We start from the raw sequence: 13,570 nt of genomic DNA on the forward strand, positions 1-13,570 counted from the left end.
ATTTCATAAGGGCGTCCGCCATTGTACCGATAGTTTAGAGCCAGTTGCTAAGTTACTATGCGTCATTACGAGGGAAGTGACGCATGACTATTGAAGATTATTACCATTTCGACACCCTATTTTTAGATTAATTTGCGCGCGCCAAAAGACTTTATTACCTTTATTATCGTTGACGATTCAAAAGATATATATATATATATATATATATATATATATATATATATATATATATATATATATATATATATATATATAAAGAAGCATTTATAACATTATTCTCGATATATGTTAATTTCCACAATACAGTAGTATAATAATTTTAAAAAGATGAGTACCGATTCGTAATTACCCTTTAATTCTCCTCAAATATTTCGGGCTCTCCACTAGTATTGAAAAAAAAAAAACAAAAAACAAAACAAAAACATATGAATAACAAGACAAGTAAGCGTTGCGCAAAACCACACAAATTTTCACTTTTTCTTTTCTTTTCTTTTTTTTTTTTTGTTTTGTTTGTTTGTTTGTTTTTTTGATGTTTTTTTTTTTTGTTGTTGTTGTTAATAGAACCCTAATTTGGCAAAAGAATGATTCCGAGAAGGAATGAAATTCACCTTGACCGCAAATGAAAAAAAAAAAAGGAAAGAATAAATACGGTAAAATTCCTTCCAGTCATTCATACCGGGAATAATTTTCTTGACAGTCTGTCTATTTTGAGGAAAGACTGAGATAGTTCAGGCATCAGCCGCAATGCAGGACCGCAAAGTAAACAATCGAGACTAACGTTCTTGCGCTTGAGTTTTAATATTACTCAATATACACTAAACGTGCTCAAAGCGCTTTACAAGGGGTCCCCAGCCAACAACAACAACTCTTAAAATGGAGGACGAGACATGACGCCTGTTGAGCGATATTGTAATTGTTTTCCCCCACAGAGACAATGCTATTAATGGCTGGATACTCATCTTACACCCAAATACGGTGAATGTGATAAAGAGCCTTAACCAAGGACTCAGCCTCCGTGGGACTCGAACCCAGGACCTTCCGGTCCGAAGGCGAGTGTCATACCACATGACCACATTATAGCCGCACAAGGAAAAAAATATACACTCGACATAAAACAACCGGTTCAATTATATAAATGCCCACTATTAACCCTGACCTTATAATAACATAGGCCTCAGTGCATCATCATTTCTTCACAGTCCTATGGTCCTTGGGTCGAATCTAATCCCAGAAGAAAAAAATTATGATTACATTTATCTCTTTAAAAAGAACTTAACTATTTTTCAACAAAACAGTATATTATTTTGATGAAATAAGGCAGCGCTATTGGACTTTATTTTTATTTGGATTTTATTAAAACACAAATCACCACTTCGATAACCAATTGTACTGCTGAACGTTTTTTAAAGGGGGCAAATTTGAGAGGAACAAAGAAAATCCCCTTCAAGTCATTAATCTGATCCAAAACTAGGACGTGTGCTAATTATAACGTGATACGAAAACCCAATGCTTTATATATATATATATATATATATATATATATATATATATATATATATATATATATATATATATATATATATATATATATAAAGACTGAAAAAAACCCTCAAAAAACAAAATACAAAACACCAACAACAAAAACAAACAAAAGCAAACAAAACAATCGCACCCACACCTGATATACACGTCGCCCCCTTCCCCCTATCCCACTACCCCTCCCCCTCCTCTCAACGATTAACCCGGATATCTTCGTTTTCTTCATATTTTTTTTTAATAACATTAATTTTTAAATTATTTTTTTTAAAGAGGGAGGAATTTGTTAACACTTCTTACATTAACTAAAGAAAGATTAAATAAAACGTCAGAATCACTTAACTTGCGGTCGTGACGCTGTGTTGCGGATGTTAACACTGAATGAAATTAATGCATGCATGTCTACCTTCTTTAAATCCTCATTAGTCACGTCAAGTCATAGGTCCTATTTCTAAATCTATACTTAACGTAGATAGTGGCTTTTAGGTAAACAAGCGAACGCGAAGCCCAAGAAGAAAGCAAGAAGTAGACTAATTTCAAATAACGAATCAAACATATAAACCTGTTAAATAGTTATTTCATTCATCTGTGGGGTTTCATTCATTCTGTTTTTGTTGATAAAGGGGAAACCGGAAACGTTCATTTGATCTGTTTTTGTAATTAAATGGAAGCTTACAATCAATTTCACATTATTATTTACAACTTTTATAAAATATATTTTCAATGCGGTTGAGAGGGGGGGGGGGGGGGGAGGGGGTGTTCTTTGCATTTTTTAATCACTCAGTCATGTATATATATATATATATATATATGTCCGGGTCAGTAGGATTATAAAGCTGAGCATTGACTAAGCACTTTTTCCCCATTTTGACCAGATGCCTTTTACTTCAAATATCGATTGACTAAAGTGACCTCGACTTATGAAAAATTATCAAACCTGAGACGTCAAGAAAGTCACAGATTTTTAAAAAACTTTTTGACAATTTGAGGTCATTTTAATCAGGGCTGTTTTAACTGATTGATGCTTTAAGTAAAAGATTTCTGATCAAAATAATGTAAATGTTGCTGCACGAAGCTCGAAGAAATAAATACCATTCATCTTAACAGCGCCACTACCACATTATCTCATTCGTCTGTGGTGTTTCATTCATCCTGTTTTGTTGATAAAGCGAAAACCCGAAACGTCCATTTTATTTGTTTTCGTACATTACATTGAAGCTTACATTCAATTTCACATTCTTATTGATCAAAATAACAACAACATCAACAACAACAACAATAACAACGAAAGTATTTTGTTGGAAAACGGCAGTCCTAATGCCTGACACCTTTATTGTCAAGAAATTTGTGTCTATAGTGTGATTGAAAATAGCATAATGAGAAATCGTTTTGTTTCCTCTTTCACGTTTTGTCCACCAAAAATAACCACGTTAGGCACACACACACACACACACACACACACACACACACACACAAACAAACAGACTACACGCGCGCGTAGGACTCCACTCACACAAACCTCACTAAAACAACTCAAAGTGATACTGAGCTGCAAGAAGCTGTCGACTGTGAAAAGAAATAAACAAAAATGAATATAACAGCTTCCAACAAAAAAAAACAAAACAAAACAAAACAAAAAAAAAAAGAACAAAATATAAATTACGGAACGTTTCGGGCTCAAAACCCTTCGTCAGCCAACAGAACAATAACCCAATAAAGACATAAACACCGTCAATTGGGGTAACTTTGCCTCTGTGAATTCGGAGCATTTTGAATAATCTCAGCATTGTTGCAGTTGTACCCGTTAAAAGACTTGAATTTCTATCAAAGGAAATAAGTGCCACCAAAACTAAACAATCTCTTATTGGCCCAAGATTCAAAAGGCAAAGTTTCCCTATTAGGCAGTTTCCCCAGTTGACGGTACATAACTAAAAATCCAGACCGACGACAAGGGAATATTCGGTACGGCCTCGCTGTTTTTTTGGGGGGTTTTGTTTTTGTTTTTAAGGGTTTTACGGCGCTTTTTGCAACATATTTAGGTCATATCAGCGCTAGTAAAAAGGAAGAAAATGGAATAGTAAAAAGTTTTAGAATTACAGTTAAAGCATCCAAGAATAAGGGAGTCAAAGGGGAATTTGGAACAAATAGGGATGAGGTATAGATTCCAAGAGCACACTATCAGTGTTCTTAGTTTGAGATCACTAAATGTCTCATCCAGACACAAGCACATGTTCACGCCAAGAGGAACACACTCAATTGTTTACAAATCATACATATGTATACAGTGCATAACAGAGAGATGATTTACAAGGGAAAAAGTATCATCTCCCAAAAGTAACTATATACATTTGACTGCTTCCCTCCCAGCCAGGGTATCAGGCCAGGCCAGGACAAAACCAAGTCATCTTATTCCAAGTCAAAGACAAAAACCATGTTGGAAAACAGGATAAGATATAGGGGGATAGAAGACACAGTATGTATGTACCTCCCTGCCCACTATGGTAGGTCGGGAATCCCACCCAGGGGCCTCTCTGGAGAATGTAAATAAAAAGAAGCATTCGCTGGGTAACTAAGAAGTGCCAAATGGAGCGGAATGTAAAACAACGCATAAAATGTGATGCGTAAAAAGGGGGTTCAAAGGTAAAATAGAAATAATATGCGTGAAATGTATCCATTAAAATAAACCATATGAAGCGGTGAAAATAATCATCCTTAAGAATATGAAGAATGGACAGTGATCCTTTAAAAATGGAGTGATCATGAATGTGAGCAATCTTTACAATATCTACTCTGCAGGCTATGTGGTCTTGTGGTATGACACTCGCTTTCGGGTCGAAAGATCCTGGGTTCGAGCCTCGTTCGGCGCATAAGTTGAGTCCTTGGAAAATGCTATTTACTCACATTCTTTCACCGCACTAATGTGTAAAATGAGTACCTGTCCGTTAACAGCGTTGTCGATGTCCGAAAAAAAAAAATTAATATCGCCTAACAGGCGTCATGCCCCGTCATACATGTTCAGTGTTGCTGTTGGTCAGGGACCCCTTGTAGAGCGCTTTGAACACGTTTAGTGGATATTGCGCTATATAAAAACTCAATATTTATTTTATTCTCACAAACCACCTTTTTTCATTTTGGCCAGAAAACTTTAACTTCAAATATCGATTTTAAAAAATTGATCCAGCACCACCCCCCCCCCCCCCCCTCGCCAGGTCACTAAGTTAAACCTAAAGCGCCAAAGATCTCTTAAAGGCTTTTAGATAAGGTGGCCACAGAAATTCTATCTTCTATCAGGTCACACAAGTATAGCGGAAATCCGGAATTAAAGGGGAAATAGTGGGAGAGGGGGGGGGGGGGGGTGTATACAATAACAGGGAAAGTCCGTGCCAGGGGTTTGTCGTAGCAACGAAGTCTAAAAATAAAAATAAAAGTAAAAACTTGTGGTTTTGGAAATATAGACAGTGCCCAAGATACCATTGTTATTTCAAACTCATGGTTTATTTTTTAGTTTTTAAGGGTTTTATGGCGCTTGCAACACATTAAGGTTATATCAGCGCCAGTAAAATGGGATAGTAAAAAGTTCTAGAATTACAATTAAAGTACCCAAGAAAAGGTAAGACAAAAGGGAATTGGTTCAAATAGGGAACAGATGTAGGTTCCAAGAGCCCACCATCAACGTCCTTTGAGATCACCTAAAAGTCTCATCCAGACACAAACACAGGTCCCCAATAAGAGGAATACACTCGAATGTTTACAAATAATATATATATATATATATATATATATATATATATATATATATATATATATATATATATATATATATATATATATATATAAATTATAAAACAAAAACCATGAAATAATAGTGCTCAACTTTAGTATAAAAGGAGCTATTTATAAACATATATATATTTTTTATATATGTTTATATATATATATATATATATACATATATATATATATATATATATATATATATATATATATATATATATATAGTATATATATATATATATATATATATATATATATATATATATATATATATATATATAATGCGTAAACCAAACATAATACAGTGCATAACAGAGAGAAGATATTTACAAGGAAGAAAAATATAATCTCCCAAAACTAACCATACATTTGACTGTTTCCCTCCCAACTAGGGTATCCGGCCAGGGTCAGGACAAAACCAAGTAATCTCATTCCAAGACAAAGACAGAAAGCAAGTTGGAAAACAGACGTTGGGGGATAGAAGACACAGTAAGTACCTCCCTGCCCACTATGGGAGATTTCAAACTCACTAGGTCAAACCAAATAACAGCGTGTCTCCGGAAACATTCGTTGTAGGATCTCCACCAAAAAGTAAACACAAAGTTGTTTCATAAAAAAATCATTACAATAAAATCCTAGAATAATCCATCTGCCCAGGAGCGGCCAATGTCCTCCAACCATAAGGATAATTCCATTCGCCACGATTTAAAAAAAAAAAATTATAAATAAAAAAATATTTTAAAAAAAACAACCAGAAAAACGTGCAATGAATAACAACCGGTAAAAGGTTGGAATGTTTATTGTCTTATCAACAAAAGTCAATTATAAAAAAACACGAGAATGAATTTTAAACTAAAAAATACATGTAATCCACGATGTTTGTTTTGTTTTGGTTTTAAGGGTTTTTATTGCGCTTGCAACAAATTAAGATTTTATCAGCACCAGTAAAAAGGAAGAAAATGGGATAGTAAAAAGTTCTAGAATTACAATTAAAGCACCCAAGGAAAGGAATGACAAAGGGGAATTGGTTCAAATAGGAAACAGATGTAGATTCCAAGAGCACACTATCAAAGCACTTAGTTTGAGATCACCTAAAAGTCTCATCCAGACAACAGCACAAGATCCCACTAAGAGGAGTACACTCAAAATGTTTACAAATCATATGTTAAAAATACAAAATAACAATACATAACAGAGAGATGATTTACAAGGAAAAAAATAGCATCTCCCCGAACTAACCATACATTTGACAGTTTCCCTTTCAGCCAGGGTATCCGGCCACTGCCTGGACAAAACCAAGTAATCTCATTCCTAGACATAGACAGAAAGCAAGTTGGAAAACAGATATAGGGGGATAGAAGACTCCCAACCCACTATGGGAGGTCAGGAACCCCACGCAAGTTTAAAAAGAAAACAAATGTAGATCGGGGCGGGGAGCCATCTATCCATGCATCCAGTCTCAGACCACCTTAGAAAGGTTTACCCAGACACAAGCTCTTACAAAAGAGAAACAATCAGATGCTTACAATATAATTACCAATTACCTCTGATGCAATGTGCTTAGATTGAGATCATATAAATGTCACATCTAGACACAAGCACAGGATCCAACTAAAAGGACTACTTTCAAACGATTCTTCTTCTTCTTCTTTAAGGCGGATCCTTGTTGGACGAAGTCTCCCAAACAGTCGACGGCACTCCTTTCTGGTTTCAAATTCAAATGATTACTAAATAATATATTCAACAAAAAAAAAAAACTGTAAAAGTATATATGATAGAGATGAATTACAACAACAAAAAAAGATACCAATACTATATATTCGAATAATTCCCTTTCAGCGACGGACAGGACAAAACCCAAATAATCTCATTCCAAGGCAAAGACAGAAAGCAACCTGGTAAAGGAAAACTGATATGAGGAGAAGACAGATCTCTCCACCCATCATGGGAAGTCAAAAGACTCACCCCATGCAGTTTGGATACTTTATAAAATCACTAACATTGAAATAAAAAAATTCATGACAAAAATTATTACAAACAAATTTTTCACAACCAATAATCCATGAAAGAAGTGGTTATTTAGTATGTGCAACAGACAATGGCATGGAATACCTGCCAAAAGGGAAGCAACACTTAGTTCCTAATACTAATAGACAGTGACTCGAATATGCAATATATTTGAAAGAAGGAAAATGTAATGTCTAAGAGACCTTTGAACACTCAGAACCACACCAGAAAAAAAACAAAACATGTCAACAAAGTTCAGATTTTTTTTAAAAAGAAAAAGAAATTAGTAAATACCCCCCCCCCCCCCCCCCCCTCTTCCCCCCACACACCACCACCACCAAAATAAAACAAAAAATAAACCCCAACGAAACAAAGCATTAAATTGGATGTATCCACAATGGTAATTTATCACCAATCTGTGAAAATCAATATTTCAAAAATGGCACAAAATATTGTTGGAATCAAGCACTATCATTAAGACATTCTAGGGTAAATAATGACTTCTATAAAGCATCCCAAATAATGTAGGACATCCTCTAAAAATGATGTAATTCTCTCATATAGAGGTGGAGAAAATTAATAAGTTGCAAAATAGTGGAAGCAGTAGTCATACCAAAACGTTTTGAAGAGCTCCAGCCTCAAGCTAAAATGCAATAAACGGGTGTTTGCTTTAATAATGCATGATTCTATTCACGAATATGGTAAAATCAGGTCAAAATCTATCTAACGTTGGTAACAAGTTATAAATTATGAAACCTTAAATGGCAGAGATTGACTTCACTCTTATCTGGCGTGAATTGTTTTTGTTTTTTTAAGCAGCGCCAGTAAAAAGGAAGAAAATGGGATAGTAAAAAGTTCTAGAATTACAATTAAAGCACCTAAGAAAAAGTAAGACAAAGGGGAATTGGTTCAGATAGGAAACAGATGTAGATTCCAAGAGCACACTATCAAAGTTTGAGATCACCTTAAATTCTCATCCTGACAAAAGCACAGGTCCCCACTAAGAGGAATACACTCAAATGTTTACAAATCACAAATAACATATAAACGAAACATAATACAGTGCAAAACAGAGAGATTATTTACAAGGAAAAAAATATATCATCTCCCAAAACTACCTATACATTTGACTGTTTCCCTCTCAGCCAGAGTCAAGGCAAAACCAAGTAATCTCATTCCAAGACAAAGACAGAAAGCAAGTTGGAAAACAGATATAGGAGAGTAGAAGACACAGTATGTACCTCCCTGCCCACTATGAGAATCTCTTAATTTGGCATCAGCTACCAAATAATATTCGTCTAGAGTGGGCCAGAGAAGGTGAAGAATATGAGGGAGGCTTGAGTAATATATGAAATCCAAAGACCAGCTGAACAATCTCAAACATTTGCATCACCATAGACCAGAGATGAGTTTGACATAGAAGACAATCAGACAAACATGTGACAGCGGCCTCACTTTTCGCCGGACAATCTTCAACAAGAAAATGTGTATTTTGTGAAGGAAGATATTATGCAGACATGTGTTGAGAGATGGAAAAAATTGCCTCTAGATGAACATAAAGCTGTCATCAAAAGAAAGAGAGGTTATGTTTCACCTGTCTTGGCAGTCACTTTTCCAAGGATTGCAATAAGTGCTGTTATTCATGTAAATGGAAAAATCAGTTGGTTCTGTGCCAACGATTTGCAAATCATGCTTAAAGATCTGTTCCACTGTCCAAGCAAGACACCTTTCATGCAGGAATAGCTTAGCTAATTCAAACAATGCTGTCAGGCGTCTTTGAGACCTGGCATAACAGATTCGTTTGTTTGTTTGTTGTTTTTAAGGGTTTTACGGAACTTGCAACACATTAAGGTCATATCAGTAAAAAGAAAGAAAATGGGATAGTAAAAAGTTCTAGAATTACAATTAAAGCACAAAAGAAAAGGTATGACAAAGGGGAATTGGTTCAAATAGGGAACAGATGTAGATTCCAAGAGCACACTATCAAAGTACTTAGTTTGAGACCACCTATAAGTCTCATCCGGACACAAGCACAAAATCCAACAAAGAAGAAGACACTCAAATGCTTACATTATAAATTCAAAATAACAAATATAATAATACATAACAGAGAGATGATTTACAAGGGAAAAAATATCATCTCCCAAAACAATAACTATGCATTTAACTGTTTCCCTCCCAGCTAGGACTCCCACCAGGGCCAGGACAAAACTAAGTAATCTCATTCCAAGACAAAGACAGAAAGCATGTTGGAAAACAGTTATAAGGGGATAGAAGACACAGTATGTACCTCCCTGCCCACTATGGGAGGTCAGGAACCCCACCCAGAAGTGAGAGTGAGAAAGAACAAAAACATAATGATGAATAAGAGAAGAATGGAATGGTCGAGAAATTAAAAGTAAAAACCTTTTGCTGATCATCTATAAGTCTGATGTAAAAATAAATGTTGATAAATTCATGTGTTAAACAACTTTAGTGTAATTGGCTGGGTACAGCTGGGGCGACCATCCCCAACCCAGCGCGTCCACAGGTGGCGGATCGTGGAACGGCCTACAGATCCTGATCTATAGGTTAGCTGTAAAGCCGCGGACCAACTGGCGATAGTCGTGGAGAGTGAGGTTGGGTAGTCTGGCAGCACAGCTACACATACAAAATGCCTCATATACTCTATGAAGGGACTATCAAGGTGAATGGGAGGCGCCTTAAAACCTGCCAAATGCTCCCACTGCCTTGTGGGTTATGACCAGGAGGTCAAAAGGCTATGGAGTAAACCAGATAAAAATCCGTCAGAAGGCAACGGGAAACCACTGACGTATCATCCCAAGATCGTCATGATGTCCGTCCAAGCGAATCTAGTCAACGACGTCAATGGATGTTTTTCGAGCAACTCGATTACAGCCTCGTCCGGTAGAGATAGCCATGCAGGTGAACAGGTGACTCTCGACCGTCATCCAGCTACTGTGCACCACCAAACATTACGAACAGCAACATGGAATGTAAGAAGTCTGTACCAGAAAGGAAAATTAGCAAATGTAGTTATGGAAATGAAGAGATTGAATATCAATGTTTTAGGATTATCAGAAGTTAGATGGAAAGGAGCAGGAGAACTTAATTATGATGACTGTAAAATTATATACTCAGGAGGAGGAGAACACCAAAGGGGAGTTGGAATTATACTAGATAATAAAACGGCGCGAGCAGTCAAAGGATTCTGGCCCATATCAGACAGAGCAATGGCAATCAAACTACAAGCAAAACCTTTTGATTTTGATATTTTACAAATATACGCCCCAACCACCAGTCACGATGATGAAGAAGTGGAAAATTTCTATCAACAAATAGATAAAGCAATGCATCAGTTTAAGTCTTCAGACATAAAACTCATCATGGGCGATTTTAATGCCAAGGTGGGCCGAGAAAGAATAGAAGATATTGTGGGCCCACATGGTCTGGGAGACAAAAATGACAGAGGTGATCGTCTTATTCAATGGTGCCGTCAACATGATCTGACAATCACAAATACCTGGTCAACAAACCACAATAGAAGGAAGTGGACATGGAAAAGTCCTGGAGATGGAGTGAGAAACCAAATAGATTACATACTCATCAGCAAACGTTTCCGAAACTCGGTTTTGTATGCCAAATCTATGCCGGGGGCTGACTGTAACAGCGATCATATACCTGTGCTATGCCCCATACGAGTTAAATTGAAAATCTGCAAAAGAGCAAAGGCTAAACCTAAATACCAACTAGACATTCTCCGGGAGGAACAGAAGATACAAGAAAAATTTGAACTATCAGTAAGAAACAAGTTTGAAGTGCTTGGAGAACTAACAGATATAGAAGAGAAATATGAGCAGTTTAAAGACAGTGTTGCTGCATCATTAGAAGAAAATGTTCCAACCACACTTAAGTTGCAGAAGAAGAAATGGATTACTCCAGAAATATTAGAACTAATGAATGAGAGAAGAAAGGCCAAAAATCAGGAAGAAAAATACAAGACTCTGAACAGGCAGATAAAAAGAAAATGCAACGAAGCTAAAGAAGACTGGATAAATGAACAATGTCACTATATAATGTCCTGCAAAGAAAAAAATGGCAAATTCTTCCATCAGAAAATCAAAGAAGTGACAAACAAAACTAAATCAGGTGCTAAAAGTGGATGCATCAAAGACAAGCGTGGAAACACCATCATGGACAAAGACTGCATTCTAAACAGATGGTCAGAATATATTGAAGAACTTTTTTTGATAATCGAGGAGAAATGCCTATGATAAAAGAACTGGAAGGGCCTTCTATAATGAAAGATGAAGTTAGGAACGTCATGAAAAGCATGAAAAATGGAAAAGCTGCAGGACCTGATGCCATAACAATTGAGGCCTTGACTGGCCTGGGTGAATGGGGGATTGAATTCATCACAAACCTTCTAAATCAAGTGTATGACACAGGAAAAATGCCAACTGATATGAAACGATCCATTTTTATAGCACTACCAAAAAAGCCAGGGGCAGTTGATTGTGAACAACACAGAACTATTAGCCTAATGAGCCACCTCACAAAAATTCTTTTGAAGATAATTTTACTAAGAATAAGAAATAAAATACGACCTGAAATTGGGGAGATGCAATTTGGTTTTGTTGAGGACAAGGGTACCAGAAATGGAATATTCACATTATCAATGCTGATGGAAAGATGTATTGAAGTAAATAAAGATCTGTATATGTGTTTCATCGACTATTCAAAAGCCTTTGATAAAGTACAACACGAAAAACTATTCAAAATTCTATCATCCTTGGACATTGATGGTAAAGATTTAAGAATATTACGGAATTTGTACTGGGAACAAGAAGCAGCAATGCGTGTTGACAACGAACTAAGCAGTTTTACACCTATTAGAAGAGGAGTTAGGCAGGGGTGTGTTTTGTCTCCAGATTTATTCAACCTCTATAGTGAAATGATATTAAGAGATATCGAACATAAGAATGGGGTGTGTATTGGAGGAAAGAATGTAACAAATCTGAGGTATGCAGATGATACGGTTCTACTGGCAGAATCTGAACATGAACTACAAGAATTACTGGATGTTGTAGTCAGGAGTAGTGAAAATATGGGACTGGAACTGAATATATCTAAAACAGAATGTATGACGGTATCTAAAAATAATAACCCACCAGCCTGTGTAATAACAAGCAGAGGACAAACAATACAACAAGTTGAATGTTTCAAATATTTAGGCTTCAATGTAACATCCAATGGAAAATCAGATTGTGAAATAAAGAAAAGAATAGGTATGGCGAAGAATGCATTCAACCAGCTGCATACAATTATGAAAAACAGGAATATTAGCATGAAAACAAAAATCAAGGTCCTGGATTGCTATGTACTGTCTGTGCTGCTATATGGTTGTGAGAGCTGGACCATAAACAAGACCATGGTTAAAAGACTGGAGGCAGTGGAAATGTGGTTTTACAGAAGAATGATGAGGGTGTCATGGATGGAAAGGAAAAGAAATGAAGAAATTTTAGAAATGGCAAACAGAAAAAGATCACTGATAACAAAAATCATCAAACGCCAAATGGAATTTTTAGGACACATTATCCGCCACCCTGGTTTGGAAATACTCGCCTTGACTGGAAAGATGAATGGAAAAAGAATAAGAGGAAGACAAAGAATAACGTATTTGAAAGGGATAAGAACTTGGACAGATGAAGCTGAGAAAGGTGGCGCTGCTTTAATAGAATTGGCAAGAGATAGATCAGCTTGGCGGAAGATGACCTCCGACGTCTGCTTCAGATATGGAACTACATGAGATGAGAGTGTAATTGGAAATGGAAATGATGAAAACACGGCTTCGACACAGCTGACAAAGATGTGCACTCAGTCGAGCATGCATATAGGTAAACACACAAATACATGCACATTTGCATCCTTTAGGTTTGACATAATTCCTCTTCTCTCTCTCCCCCCCCCCCCCCCCCCCCCCCTCTCTCTCTTTCCCTTCACACACACACACACACACACACACGCATAAGCACTTGCAATAGTGTACATGCTTAACAATAAAAATCATAGCTGCCAGTGAGATGATGGTAACACAAACTTTTTAAAAAAATTCACAAAATGGAATTTTATGCACAACCAAATAGTTAGGGAATGTATCAATCTATAATTATTCATGGAGGAACAAGCTTTTTTTGTGAGAATGCTAAGTGCACGAGAAATGAATGAGAACTTGGCTATGGACAGTGGTTGA

The sequence above is a fragment of the Berghia stephanieae genome, chromosome 6 (genome assembly GCF_034508935.2).
Source record: "Berghia stephanieae isolate SIO BIC M18660-M18661 chromosome 6, UCSD_Bste_1.3, whole genome shotgun sequence".
Classification (NCBI taxonomy): domain Eukaryota; kingdom Metazoa; phylum Mollusca; class Gastropoda; order Nudibranchia; family Aeolidiidae; genus Berghia; species Berghia stephanieae.